Raw genomic sequence first — 13,662 nt, forward strand, 5'->3', positions numbered from 1 at the left:
TAGTTACCGTTTCAACTTTCTCTTTCAACACAGTCTCAATTTCTTTCCATTTATTGTATGCCGATATTGATTCACTTTTTGTTTGGTCTGTACATAAAGAACTCTCCACCTCCTCTGCCTCCTCACCAACTACTCCGATTTTTGTTTCTTTCTAGGTGTTTCCTTGATTTTGTAAACAGCTAATGGAGACGAAACTGAGTTCATCAACTTGAAATGCGTAAAAACTGCCGACGTATTCACCCAAATTTGACCCGTGCAAAATGAATACTTATAAACATTTCACTTCTCAAAAACAAAAAGTGAAGACCTTTGGTCACAGGAACACAATGCGGTTTGGATGGTCATCCTACCGATAAGGGCCCATATCTTCCTTAAAATCTCGTTGATGCATTTTGTGTTTGTTAGGTTACTGTCCCAGGATTTTCGTTTTCGTTTAATCGAATTGCATGTGCGAATTTGTTTTCAGCCCCATGTTTTTTATTTAAACACTATCAAACACTTGTCGCGGTGAATAAAGAGAGCACGACAAACATATGAAGCCCTTACATACTGCGGAGATGGTTCAAGAGCATAGCTGGAAAGAGGCGACAACGATGTTTATCTTGAGGTTTAGCACACGGGTATAATAAAGTGTTTCTGGACTGTGTTACGCAATCATGCGGCGCTTTGCGTTCCCCTTGGCACCGAGCAATGAAGACACGGGCGCATGTAGCTTTGATTTAAGACAATGTTTATTTAACTTCCAGCCATGCGGCTTCGCAAAACCGCCATCAATGGGCGGGCTGTAGGTTCGGGCGGACGCTGAGGCTTCAGCTCGACATCGTCGACCCCATCCTCCGCAGTGCTGCCGACACAGAGGCGGCGGGTGAACTGCCAGCGCTGTTCGCGGCAAGAAAGCAATGTGGTGTTCGGAGATTCAGTGCCTAAAGGTCCAACGAGAAGAAAGATCCAACGAGACGAAAGATCAAAAAGTGGACCTTCCCTCTTGTTAGATAATCATGCTCGATTGCATCTGTTGTCTCGACGGACCTTTCATTCCGTTAGATAGTCAGGCTCGATTGGATCTTCTGACTCGGTGGATCTTCCATCTGGGTGGATATTCAGGCTTAGTTGTTCACCTCCTTGGATAGTCAGGCTCTTACTATTAAATGAATCTCCCAAGAACTCTACAATTACATTCAATACCCACTACCGCAATATATTTGTGAAAACGTCTGCATTATCACATGTATTACATCGTGTAATCAAACGCCAATTTTAAATTAAATATTCGTCTGCAACCCGTGATTTCCGTCGTAAAATTTGAGGCGGCTACGAACGCTATTGACAAACGCAAGCCTCGCAATGACAAAACGACCTAGGTCAGGAGAAATTGAAAGTCTCTCCATTATGAACTAGAAACCGCACACAACAGACGTTCGTTGCGGACGCCCTAGGAGCCTGCCTGCCTGTCTGTCTATCTGTCTGTCTGTCTATCTGTCTGTCTGTTTGTTTCTGAGTCTGTATCTGCGTCTGTGTCTGGGTGTGCCAGTGTACACGCGCGTGTGCGTGCGCACGTGTGTGCGTGTGTTGTGGGGGGGGGGGGTGCGTGCGGCTTGCGTGCGTGTTTCCAGATTTTTCTATTTCCCTTTTAATTGGATATAAGCTTGTTCAGTGAAAATTTGTGTCTTGTCATCATCGTTTTAAATGTGTTTACATTGCTACGTGGCGGTAGGACACATTACGTGAACGATTGTTGGGGGTGAGCGCTATATTTACAAGATGTCGGCGATTGACCTACTAGCCAGGAGATATGATAGCTCTTGCCAGCCTGCCTGCCCCCCCCCCCCCATCTTCGTCATCGTCGGTGGTAGACGAGCTTAGTGCTACACGACAGTTTTCTGTTCTTTTTCTACTAGTGACACAGCCCCATGTTTGACCGAGACCGTCCCGCTCAACGCCACAACCGACTGATGGACACACATGGTGATTCAGGCCTTCCGCTACGCCTAATTCGTTTGATTTGGTATCTAGCCAAGCTAATAATTCTCTGCATTCTATGATTTGTTCCCTCATGATAACTAATAAAAGTTTGAACTTCTCACGTTTTTCGTTGTTTTCCTTTTACCTTACCACTTAGGACTTAAGGATACTGTATTGGCGTGTTCTTATTTTTTTCTTCATATTTATTGATATTAACAGCAGAACTGCTAAGGCCGATCCAAATCCGTCCCACGGACAAAGGAAACCTTCAGCGCACGTGAACGCGTGCCTCACGGGGACCGCTCGGCGTCGTCCAGGCCTGCGCGTGGGCTTACGCTACATGAAGAGCTCCCGCCTTCGTCGTCTTCGTGTATTGACCGACACTGTACGGGTCCGCCGCGCGGAAGACGATGACGGCGAACATGTCAAGCCATTCCTTCACAATCCACTCGTGTAGACGGCCACCTGGCCTTCACAATCCACATGTGTAGACGTGCACCGGACCACCTGACGAAGAAGTGGAGGTCTACCGACGCGAAGGTGCGCTACAAGAGCATTTGCCTTACGCGGCTGCGCCGTCAGAAGACGACGACGAAACGAATGACGACGACTGCTACTGAATAAAGCACTGTACATACTTTAAAGTGACGCTGCAACACTTTCGATGAGCGCTTTTGCTCTTTCCTTCACACCTGGAGCCACTGCAAAAGCTATAGTTATCGCCAGCACCTAGCGGCACTGCGTGATTTGCTCGTCGCAACAGATACCCCTTCCATTTCTGGTTTGTTTTGTGACTTTTTTTAAGTTGTTATCGAGAAGCGTTCAATGCTACAAATAAAGGAAAACTGTCCAACAGCCGCTACATGGCCTTAGTGACGTAATTCGAGCCGTCGAAGAACGTCAAGACCGGGAAAGACAGAAAAATCTGATGAGCGAGTTTACAAGTATCTGATGGGTGTATAGAAGTAATTTTTGGATGAGGTACTTTGCGACCCCCAGATGTAAGTACTAAGTGTGTTGGGTTGTGCAAGCATTTGAGTAAGTACTAAGTGTGTTGGGTTGTGCAAGCATTTGAGATTTCAAAGAAAACTGAAAAAAGTGTTGCAGGGTCCCTTTAATGGTCTTCGCATTACAGTGCCGTCCAAAACAGCCTTTGACCGCTTGGGTCGGGCAGCTCTCTATCTCCTGTGATACGCTGTCAACGTCCGGAGAAGATAGGTCAGCCTTAAGCTCTACTGTTTCTCCAGCCTTGCACCACTAGTGTAAGCTGCGGAGATTTTTCGGTTTTTATTCACTTGGAATAAGCGTATGTTCATTCTCGGTCTGATAAATTATGTCATGCCAAATTGCTCGAATTTCGCGTCCGCATATTTCCCCACATTTTTATGGGAGGCGAGAACTTCAAAACGTGATTTTAAAAATATGTAGCACAGGCTAACAAGTCAGGCTTCATCCCCAAAATAAACCATAAATTATAACCAAATTTTAATAAAATGTGGTGATGCTTTAAATGTATGCATCATGATTAGTGCTGTCGTTGCCGTCATCATAATCATCTTCCTATCCTATTCATTCCCACTGTTGAACGAAGAAAGGCCTCTCTCAAAAGCTCTCCCTGCGTTGTTTGAACTCCTCCTTTGCGATTAAATTTTCTGATACACGTCGGCAGCAAGTTATCCCTCTTTCGCGACCACTTCTGTTTCCATAACAATCCATAAGTGGTGTCGTCATTTCCTTACATCCCCACAATATAGATGAACTCCTGTGCACATTATAAAATACATATTCCTCGGTCTAATTAAACTTGTACTGAACATATAATTTTTCAAACATAAAAGCGACAATATAATTGAAATACTTATCATTAAGTAAATAAAATGCTTTGGTGAAGCAGCGTTCAGTTAAACTCTGGAGTCATAACATCCGTCGACAGCATTTGATAACATGAACCGTACAGGACATGAAAATTACATGAAAACATGAAAATAACAGGACAAAATTTTCAGAACTCTCCATCTCGTTGGACGTTCAGGCAAGACTTGGCCTTCCGTCTGGGTGGGTATACACGCACGTCGTTCGTTCCATCTCGGCTGTACTTTCCGGCGTACCCTCGGGGGCCTCACCTTACGTGTTTTCCTCGCAATTTGTGGTCTGGCCCTTAATTCGGTGCGCATGTTCTCCTCTTTTCTTATAAGGCAAATGTTCTAGTACGTAATTGCATGCGCGTAATACATATTAATATGTAAGTACGTTTTTTCAAACGTTTCTTTTTATTGGGTATACCCGAGGGACGCTCATAACTTCAAGTCACGAACAACAGCATGCAGCTGTCCGTCTAACGACGACGATGGTTCAACCCGAAGTTTTCTAGTGATGGATTCTTTGGTTGGCCAATCCACGCGGCGAGTATGTGCTAATCTGGAGGTACGCACCCTTCTCTATAATATCCACAGCAACTCTTGGGAGGGCACTCCGTATGTTTAGCGTTTGGGTTTGAGCTGTACGGCGGGAATCGGTACCTGCTGCTTGGCATTAGCTTCGAGCATGTCAAAGTGCAGCAATCGGACAGACGCCGGTTTCATAACGCGAAAGACTCAGGTTCAATTCCGGCTACAGGAGGCGGTCTTTTCCTTTCACTTCACCCACGATTATTCATCATCATCGTCAAAGAAAGCTGGCCTTCCTGCGGGGCATGTAGGCGTACAACGGAATTAGCGGGGACTCTAGAGCTACGCTTTGAAAGTAATCTGCGCGGACCGAAATAAAATCTGTGCATATGGTGTAGCACGTAGACCCCTGCAACATCTCCTTGTGCTCTTTACATTTATGGCGTCTTGACATAAAGACTTGACCTAAAAATTACATTGTTGAGCGACGTACTGTGAAAGCGCATATACGTTTCTTTAGGTACGATTAATACGTAAATTACAAATGTATGGTAAATATAGCAACCAAGTTGCTTTTGGTTAGACAGTTTTGTGCATACATTTTTAAGTACATAATCCCATTCGTAGTCGATGGAAATGCTTGATGAATTGATGCAGCAGTTTTTTGCACACCTTTTGTACTCATTACTACAATAAATGTCTGTCTATCTCTCTCCCGAACAGCAGGATCCCGTTCGTAATTAATGGAAATGCTTCTTGGTTATTTGCAAATATACTAGTCGGCGAAATACTGCTACACATCTGTGTAAGTAACTTCGAGCTTGCTAGTGCAAAGCTTATTGTCCTTGCCCAGGCAGTCCCAATTAATTCGGAGCCCTGCACTACGGCGCGCCTCATCGCCTGTGTAGCGTCGGCGCGTTGAACCTAATCATCAAAAAATATCTTTTCTATGCGCAATCTGTATCGAGCCGTTCGGCCCAACACGTAAAGTCCACTTTTCATGTTTCCCTGCCTTTAGTAGGAAGCGTGAATGGATTACGCCTCAAGGATACCAGCCCATACATACCGACGACTTACGTCATGAACGATAATTAACGGTGGACATGTGATCCGTAAAAAGCCCACAAAAAATAGTGTCAATAAAAATGCGATTTTAAGCAGGCCTTCGCGCAATGGTCTTGCAACACCGTAGTACGCAATCCCGAACGCGTTCATATAGTTGGCAATGGCTGCAGCAGCAGTCGCGGCATTGGAGCATGCGCTAACTAGTTTTCCTTTCTGCCACAGTTCCTCGAATCACGCTAGTCACGCCTGGTTCAATTCCTAGAGCTGCTGCGTCCCCTCCACCGGCCTGGCGAGCAACACCAGACCTACCGAACCGCCAGCCTGACTATAAAGAGCGTACGGAAACCACGGATCGACATTTTCCTGCAGCAGTCATGGAATTGGAGTGTGCGCTAAGCAGTTTTCCTTTCTGCCACAGTGCCTAGGATTTTTAAAACCACGCCTGATTAGGTTGAGAGAGCTGCTGCGTTGCCTGCACAGGTGCAGCAAAAGAAGATTCTGCTCATGCGCACGACTACCTCGGAAGCGACGACGCCGGTGCGACGTGGCGAGCAACACAAGATATACCGAGCCACCAGCCCGACTATAAGAATTCAGGGAAGCTTCCACTCACGCGCAGGACTTTAATGGCGACGCTGTTGTAGGTGAGCATTTCCTGGAAGATAGTTAAGCTTCAGTAAGATTGTTTATTTGCATGGCCACGGTGCTAGTAATCGTTGTCATATGTTTCGAAAAGGTCGTCTTCTTTTTCGCGGTGAATGGTGGATGCTAAGTCATCCCCAGCAATGTGGACTTCCAACAGCTCTTACCCATGGATCAGCAAGTCATATCAGGAAGGAGTGGCACACTTGTAGCCACATCTCCAATTGTCCATAATGGCTTCTAGAGAATGCGGCCGCCGCAGTGACCTCTAAAAAGCAGGGTGTCATCATCATCGCCATAATCATCACCAGCCTATCTGCGCCCACTGCAGGGCAAAGGCCTCTCCCATTAATCTCCAATTACCATGGTCCAGTACTAAGTGCGCCCATTTTTTCCCGCAAACTTCTTGATCTCATCTGCCCATCTAATTTTCTGCCGCCCCCTGCAACGCTTGCCTTCTCTAGGGATCCACTCTGTTACCCTTAATGACCAACGGTTATCTTGCCTTCGCATACACGCCCTGCCCAGGTCCATTTCTTTTAATTTCTACTAATATGTCCTTAACACGCGTTTGTTTCCTGAGCCACTCCGCTCTCTTCTTGTCCCTTAATGTTACACCTATCATCTTCCCCTCCGTTGCCCGCTGAGTCGTCCTCAATTTAAGTTGAACCCTCTTAGTGAGCCTCCAAGTTTCTGCCTTGTAGGTGAGTGCCGATAAGATGCAGCTGTCATACACTTTCTTCTTCAGGGACAATGGTAGGGTGTAGGGTAGCATTAGCGGTAGGGTAGCAATGGTAGGGTAGCAATCGTAGGGTAGCATTAGCGCTGGAGTTTTTTTATATGCGCGGTTGCGTGACGACAGCACTGGAGCTTTTTTGTGAAATCCACTGGTCGAGGCGGGGAATCGGCGGTCGTCGCGAGGCATGCGCACATGAGCGCTCGCCATTTTCTCGTTCCTCGGGGTTTTTGCCAGTTTTATTTTTGCTAAAGCCACTGCGCATGGCGAGAACGCTAGGCGGTCGCCGCGCAGAACGCGCTCATGAGCACTCCGCATTTTCTTTTTATTTTTTCCTGGAATGGCATACCTACGGCCAGTAACAGTGCCACAGCTAAAAGAGTGGACTTGAACTCAGAATCAACACTTTCCAGCAGCAGTCAAGGCATTTGAGTGCGCGCTTAGCAGTTTTCCTTTCTGCCGCACGGAGGCATTTATTTCATTTTCAGTCTGCCCTTTTACGCCTTTTCGCACACGGCTGCTGCTGCCCTGAGACTAGGACTGGGAACACGCTTATTATTATTTTTTTAGTGGTTGGGCGGCACTCCAGCGGGGTTTTGTGCAACGTGCTACAGTTCCTGACGGAGTCAACATGGGGAGTACCCTTGGCCCAGGTCTCCAACGGCCTCTGATGCTTTGCGTACCCGCTGAATCAGACCGATCTGGTCTTCACAGCAGTCGCTGGCCAGCAGTGCCTCCTATTCCTACGCATTACGTGTTTTTAATATGGGGGACAGCCCTTTCGCTTTGGCATTCCCATTTGGTGTGGGGGAGGGTGCGTTTTTTGACACAATGGGTACGCGTCTGCACTTTGACTCGAGTAAATACTGCTGAGTATGTTGAAGTTTTGGTGTGTGCCTCTCTGCAGCGGTCTCCAGTCGGTGTCCTGGGCCCTCGCCAAGGTTTCGTGTGGTGGTGGGTATATTTTTCTCATACCACCGTAATATACCAATGTGGCGTAGCAATCCTTGGTGGGGCTGGCGTGTGTTCTTTGAGGTCGGAATCGTCCGGCGGTCGGTGTGTAGTACAGCCTCGAGGTACCTCTATGTCACCCTCTATTTCCGAGTGCGCCGGGGCCCACAAGACCGTGTGTTGGATATTAGGTAGATTCTCAGGGAGTTGGGGTACGCCGCCTTTAGCCTGGAAGAGTATACGGAGTGCACGGTAGCTTACTCGTCTCTTCAAAAAGTGCTCACAGGCCTCTTGCGAGTCCGAAAAAATTGCGCCCACCTCCCCGCGAGGTGGGCGCAGATGTAGATGCGACGCATCGTGGGGTTCACTTGGTGTTTCCGTTGGATTGATTCTGAAATTGCGTGAAAGGTGTCGGGAACGCGTATGATTATCATGTTTTATGATTATTATTATGTTTTATTGGCCAATCTTGGTCAATCTCTCTAAGTGGTATGCTTGGGGCTTCGCTGTCGCAACGACCTTTACTCCATCATTGTTGCTGTAAGTGGGAGCTTCTTTTCTTTTATTGCAAGTGTTAATCATTGCCCCATCATGCGTTGTATCAGTAGCTTCTTGACGTAGTTTGAATGAGCCAAGGATATAAGGCGCGTTCGTAGCATTTGATTCTGGGTCGGTTTCGTCAGTGTATTCTTTTGTTTGCTTGTATTCCTCGTACTGCAACGTCTGAAGGCATTCTCCCATGTTATAAAGAAAAAAAAAGGTTTTGTGGCGCAGTGGGAAGAGCACCATGTACCTCGCGTTCCGTCCACAGGGTTGTGGGATCGAAACCGGGCGCCGCTAACTATTATTTTCTTAAAGTGTAGGGGGAGGGGTGTGGACGAGAGAGGGGCATCGGAGAGGAGAGCGGGTGAGCGGCGGAGAGCGCAGCTCGCGCGGCGAGGAGAATGGGGGAGGGGCGGACGACAACGACGCCGACGCTGCATGGACAAGGCGAGCGAATGAGATGCAGTCGCATCTAATATTTGTAACTGACCGGTCCATCCGGAAGCCTTCCGCCGCTGCCAAGAACAGCGAATGGTGTCTTTTATTCTGCCGCTAAGTACTGATAACCGAGCCTTTAGAAGATCTCTAATTACTATAATGTTAAGTTTCATTTCATTTCAGCTGCAGAAGTGTGTTCGAAGATGCCGTGTTTCTGCGTCTTCGGCAATGTTGTTTACAAATGACCCTGTCTAAATTAGCGGTGAGGCCGCAGAAGCGGCAATATGGCAACACTGATCAACAACAAAATGGCCGCCGTTGCTCCCTTGCGTGCCTCAGTGACGGTACTCTGCATTTTATCTAGCGACACTAGGGGCCCTATTCTCGACTGCACAAATTGCCGGCAATTCAGGCAATTTTCCGGAAGTCTTTTCTAATTGGCTTTCAATTTTGGTAACGTGCTTCCGGTTGACAAAGCGGTTGTGTGTGCTGTCGTCATTTTGACGTTTCATGTCGTCTACAGACACCAGTTCTAAAGTTTGCCTTATTTCTCGTTACTAAAGGCGCATAATTCTTGGCCGGGAATGAAAAACCAGACTAAATGCAGCGGACATGACAACGTAAGCCTGTCTTTGCTACTCAACAACAAACTGCTTGTAATACACACCTCCTCTGTGATTGGCTGGGAGGGCGTGACGTAATTTAAACAGTTGGCGGGAACGATTACGTCATGCATTGGCAACTTCAGCCTGCGTAAAAGTGACGTAATGCTACGTAACAGCTTGAAAATGGCGGCTGTTTTTGTCGCAAAATACAAGCAAAATAGGGCACAATATTGCCCCGGCTTACGGCGCCGCGAAATGTGCGGCTATTTGCAGCAGGCGCAGTTTCGCATGCGCGCTGTTTAGAGCATGTTTCCTACCGAAACAAATTATAGTTTCAACTGCTTCGAAGTCAGCGATCATGGAACATACAAATAACATGCCGTATTTTGCTTTTATGTTTGGCAATGAAATAAAAATTGTTTGTTTGGCGTAACCGCAACATGAGAGGGCAGTACAAGGCTTTCCATGACAAAGAGAACCCAATGCATGGCATTTGTCCATACTTGTCTTAGTAAGCTGTTGGGTCACATGATCGAACTCAAGAGAAAAATAACAATGAAAAGTGACTATTTAGTTCATTACAGCGGTGATTGCAGTCGAGCTTGACGAATGAGTGAATCGGCGACATCGGTGCGGTCCGCGGTTATCAGGCGTAGCGCTTCGCTGCTCTTATGTGTCATAGAAGCGACGGTAGCGGCCGTCTTTTTCTCTGATCAAGTCATAAACTTGTAACATAGCAGCAGACGATGGCGTGGCGGCGGTGGCGGCAGGGAAGGTGATAACGCAACAAAGCTTGCATTGAAGCAGAGAGCCCAGCTATGTTAAAAAAAGCGATTGAAAGAAATAAATAGATACGGTAAAAAAATTGTGTGATGTTCTTTAGCTCGACATCCGCCTTTCGCTCGCTTTTGGATCAACGTTACTCGATCGCCTTGTGGTGTTGGCGCCAAACTTGACCTCCAGAAATGTGTTTTTCTTGTCAGCCTCAGCTACCGTCTTAATTTTTATAGTACATGCCAAGTGTTTTTATATCTTTCTTGCACAATATTTGATACCTTGGTAGCGATCTTTATGAGGGACTCGTCAAATTACACTGCATGTCGTCTTAGCTATAGGTGCAGCACGTCACTGATTGCTTACGTCGTGCTTACGCAAAAAAACATGGGCGAAATGCCGGCAATTTGTGTAGTCGAGAATAGGGCCCTAGTTTCATACAAATGCATAAGAGGCTTCTATTATTGCACGCCGTAATTATAAGGCTTGATATTTGGCGCCGTAAGGCAATTGAAATGTTAAATTTGTCCCACCCAATGGATAGCGCCATCTTTAAAACCACCCGTTTTGAATAAGCTGATGTGGTACCTATACACGGTTTCGCCAGCGCTCGTCACTCTCTGGCAACATTGTGCGTTCACCGGAAACGTGCCTTAGAAAGCTTCCTGTTTACATTGTTTTGCCGTGGTTTCAGCCTGCGTTGGTGGCGGCAGCTGCTTGTGTTTCGATAATTTCGGCGGATAAAATTATTCCGATGAAGCGCTCGCGACTCAGACACTGCTGTGTTGTGCCGGGGTGCAGTCTGCTTTCCGGAGCAAATTTGCTATCGGAAGTCATAACGTTCTGTTTCCCGAGAGATGAAGGCAGAAGCAGCACCTGGCTTGCAGCTATCACGAGGAAAAACTGGGCTCCCACAAAGAGCGCGCAGATTTGTTCTGCCCACTTCATCAAAAGGAAGTAAAGCCCAACGTGTGCTTCAATTGCACAGAGGCGATGCTCAGACGTTAGTCTAAGGTCCCCAATTACAAGGATCACGTCGGACGCCTTCGTGTTCCATCCATAACAGTAACCGCGGTGACGATTTAGTTGGACAGCAAAGCTTCATGCTACGCCGAAAATACACTGTAAAGGTGTTTCTTGTAGTTAGAGGCTTAATTATCAGGGATGTGTATTGTTCGAAGCAACACTCGGGACACCAAGGTAGCCGCGCTGCCCACGTTTTGTTGCTAATTACAGTGGCGCCGTTACATTTGCTTTTTATAAGAGCGACGCTTGCGACTGGGTTTTCATCGGTGCGAGCAACTGACTCGTAGTTTGTCGTGTTGCCGCCAATGGAAATCGTCGCACCCCAGCTAATTTACCTTTCCGTGTGAGCGCGGACTACATGTAAGCGGGTTAACTTGAAAGTTTGATTCATGAATAGTGTACTAGTCAGTAAACAATAGTTGTTCTCGTGACTCAGCCGCACCTGACGTCATCACATAATGAGTACGTTTTGTTATCTCAGTCACACTGAACACCTTAGATCGTGACCGATTCCGATCGGCGCCGATCTATATCAAAACTGCCCATTGTGACACAGGCGCAGTAGAAAGCGATTTATCGTAATGTGTGCCAACGTTTGAGTGTGTTAACTAGCCCGTTTTATGCAGCCTAAAATACGCGTGATGAAGCGTAGGTTCCGTTTATGTGAAGTGGCGTACCGCACACACCCCTTCTTATGTGAAAAAGCGGTGTTCATTATTACGACGTTGGTAATAGTGTTGTCACAGTAGTAGTCATGTAGTCGCTAGACATCGCTGTAAACACATCTTAAGGAATGTGCCAGAAATAATGCAGCAACAAATTCAAACACACCAGGCAAACACCGCCGTGACGGCCGCGACCATTAGAAACCATTACCGGAAGTGCCGCACCGGAAGTCTTCTGGGGCGAACCGTTCGCCGCAGTCATGTTTGTTTACAAACAGCGAGACCGTCTATAAGAAACAGCAATCAGATGCGTGATGCATATTACCAGTTGCCCAGCTATTCGCGTAGTAAACACCAAGAAAAGAGAAATACACCTGTGCCGTTAAACCGGGAACAAAAAACGTAACTATCAATTTTTTATTTTTCAGGTTAAACCCAGGACAAATATGTGGTCCAGTTTGCACCCAGTGGCGCTGTTGGACAAGCTAGACTCCATTTCTGATCCCCGGACACGTCACTACCCGCTGGTGCTGAACCCTTTTTTCGTGGTTCTCATGCTCATCTCCTACCTGTACTTCGTCAAAGTCGCCGGACCACGATGGATGAAGCAAAGGGAACCATTCCAAATCATCAACATCATCCGTGTCTACAATGTCGCCATGGTCCTCGTGAACATGGTGATGCTCGTAATCGTCCTCATCCCGACTTACCTTCCCGGTGGGACATACAGCCTTCTCTGCCAAGGCCTCACCGGCCACTCCCCTGAGAATCACCTCAAGTACTACAGGTACGGATGGATAGTCATCATGTGTAGATACGCAGACCTCCTGGACACTGTGTTCTTCGTGCTCCGCAAGAAGTTCAACCAGGTCACTCAGCTACACGTCATCCACCACACCATCGTCGTGATCAACATCTGGTTCTTTGCGCGGTTTGCACCCGAAGGCCAGCCCGCACTGGGCCTGGCGCTCAACATTTTTGTACACATCGTCATGTACACGTATTACTTTTTGGCAAGTTTCGGATCCCGCATGCAGAAGTACCTGTGGTGGAAAAAGTACCTGACGACGCTACAGATTGTTCAGTTCTTGATCATCATCGTGCATATGTCCGTACCACTATTTGTCGAGTGTGGCTTTCCCAGGCCAGTCGTCCACACTGCGAATGCACAGACGTTCCTTATTCTGTGTCTATTCATCAACTTCTACATCAGATCGTACATGGGCTACCGCAACTCTTCGACTGCTGAATCCAAGTTCATGAGCAACCACACTAAAAAAAAGTAGCCGTGTATACAAGAAGCAACAAAGTACAGTAGCTAGGAATCAATTTTCACATTCTGTTGTTGCCATTGATTTTCGAACGGATCTTACCCGTCCTTTTTCTTGAAGTCCTATTTCGAAAAGCAACGTTGCACAAATATATGCAATAAATGTAGCGTGAGTGTTCTGTTTACTCTCAAAAAGTTACATCTTTGAAAAATAATTAAAAGAAACCACACTTTCTCAGCTTGTCTGAAGCCCACGTTAGTATACTACTTACAAAAGCATTTACATTGCGACTGAAGGTCAACGTTTTTAAAGAAAAGATTCAACTCTATTGCTGCGACACAGTGGCCTACAGATGAAATCGGTGCAATCAGTGACAGGTTACGTGAAGCAATAGCAGTGCGAACGCAGATGTGTTTCTTTGGTCCGCCAAACAGTCAGTAATGATGGGGTGCGGCAAAGCAGAAACGTGAAAACTCGAGGCTTTTTTAAACAAGCTTGTGTGCTTGAGATGGGAAATCATCTGCGTGGTTGCCGAGCCTTGTTTTTGCCGCGTCGCTCGTGTGCAGTCGCAGTGGGCCCAGCGAAATAGAATTTGCT

At 46.8% G+C, this 13,662-nt stretch overlaps 1 pseudogene across 1 annotated transcript; it reads left to right on the plus strand.

Annotated features, from left to right (window-relative positions):
- The first annotated feature begins 5,706 nt into the window (after window positions 1–5,706).
- On the plus strand, window positions 5,707–13,182 carry LOC144174947 (very long chain fatty acid elongase AAEL008004 pseudogene; annotated as a pseudogene). The gene is made up of 3 exons (XR_013323552.1): window positions 5,707–6,058; window positions 7,700–7,746; window positions 12,223–13,182. The product of XR_013323552.1 is annotated as a very long chain fatty acid elongase AAEL008004 pseudogene (transcript).
- Window positions 13,183–13,662: the final 480 nt, after the last annotated feature.

This window comes from Haemaphysalis longicornis, unplaced genomic scaffold (genome assembly GCF_048455015.1).
Source record: "Haemaphysalis longicornis isolate Haplotype H1 unplaced genomic scaffold, Haemaphysalis longicornis Haplotype H1 scaffold_3, whole genome shotgun sequence".
NCBI classification, from domain to species: domain Eukaryota; kingdom Metazoa; phylum Arthropoda; class Arachnida; order Ixodida; family Ixodidae; genus Haemaphysalis; species Haemaphysalis longicornis.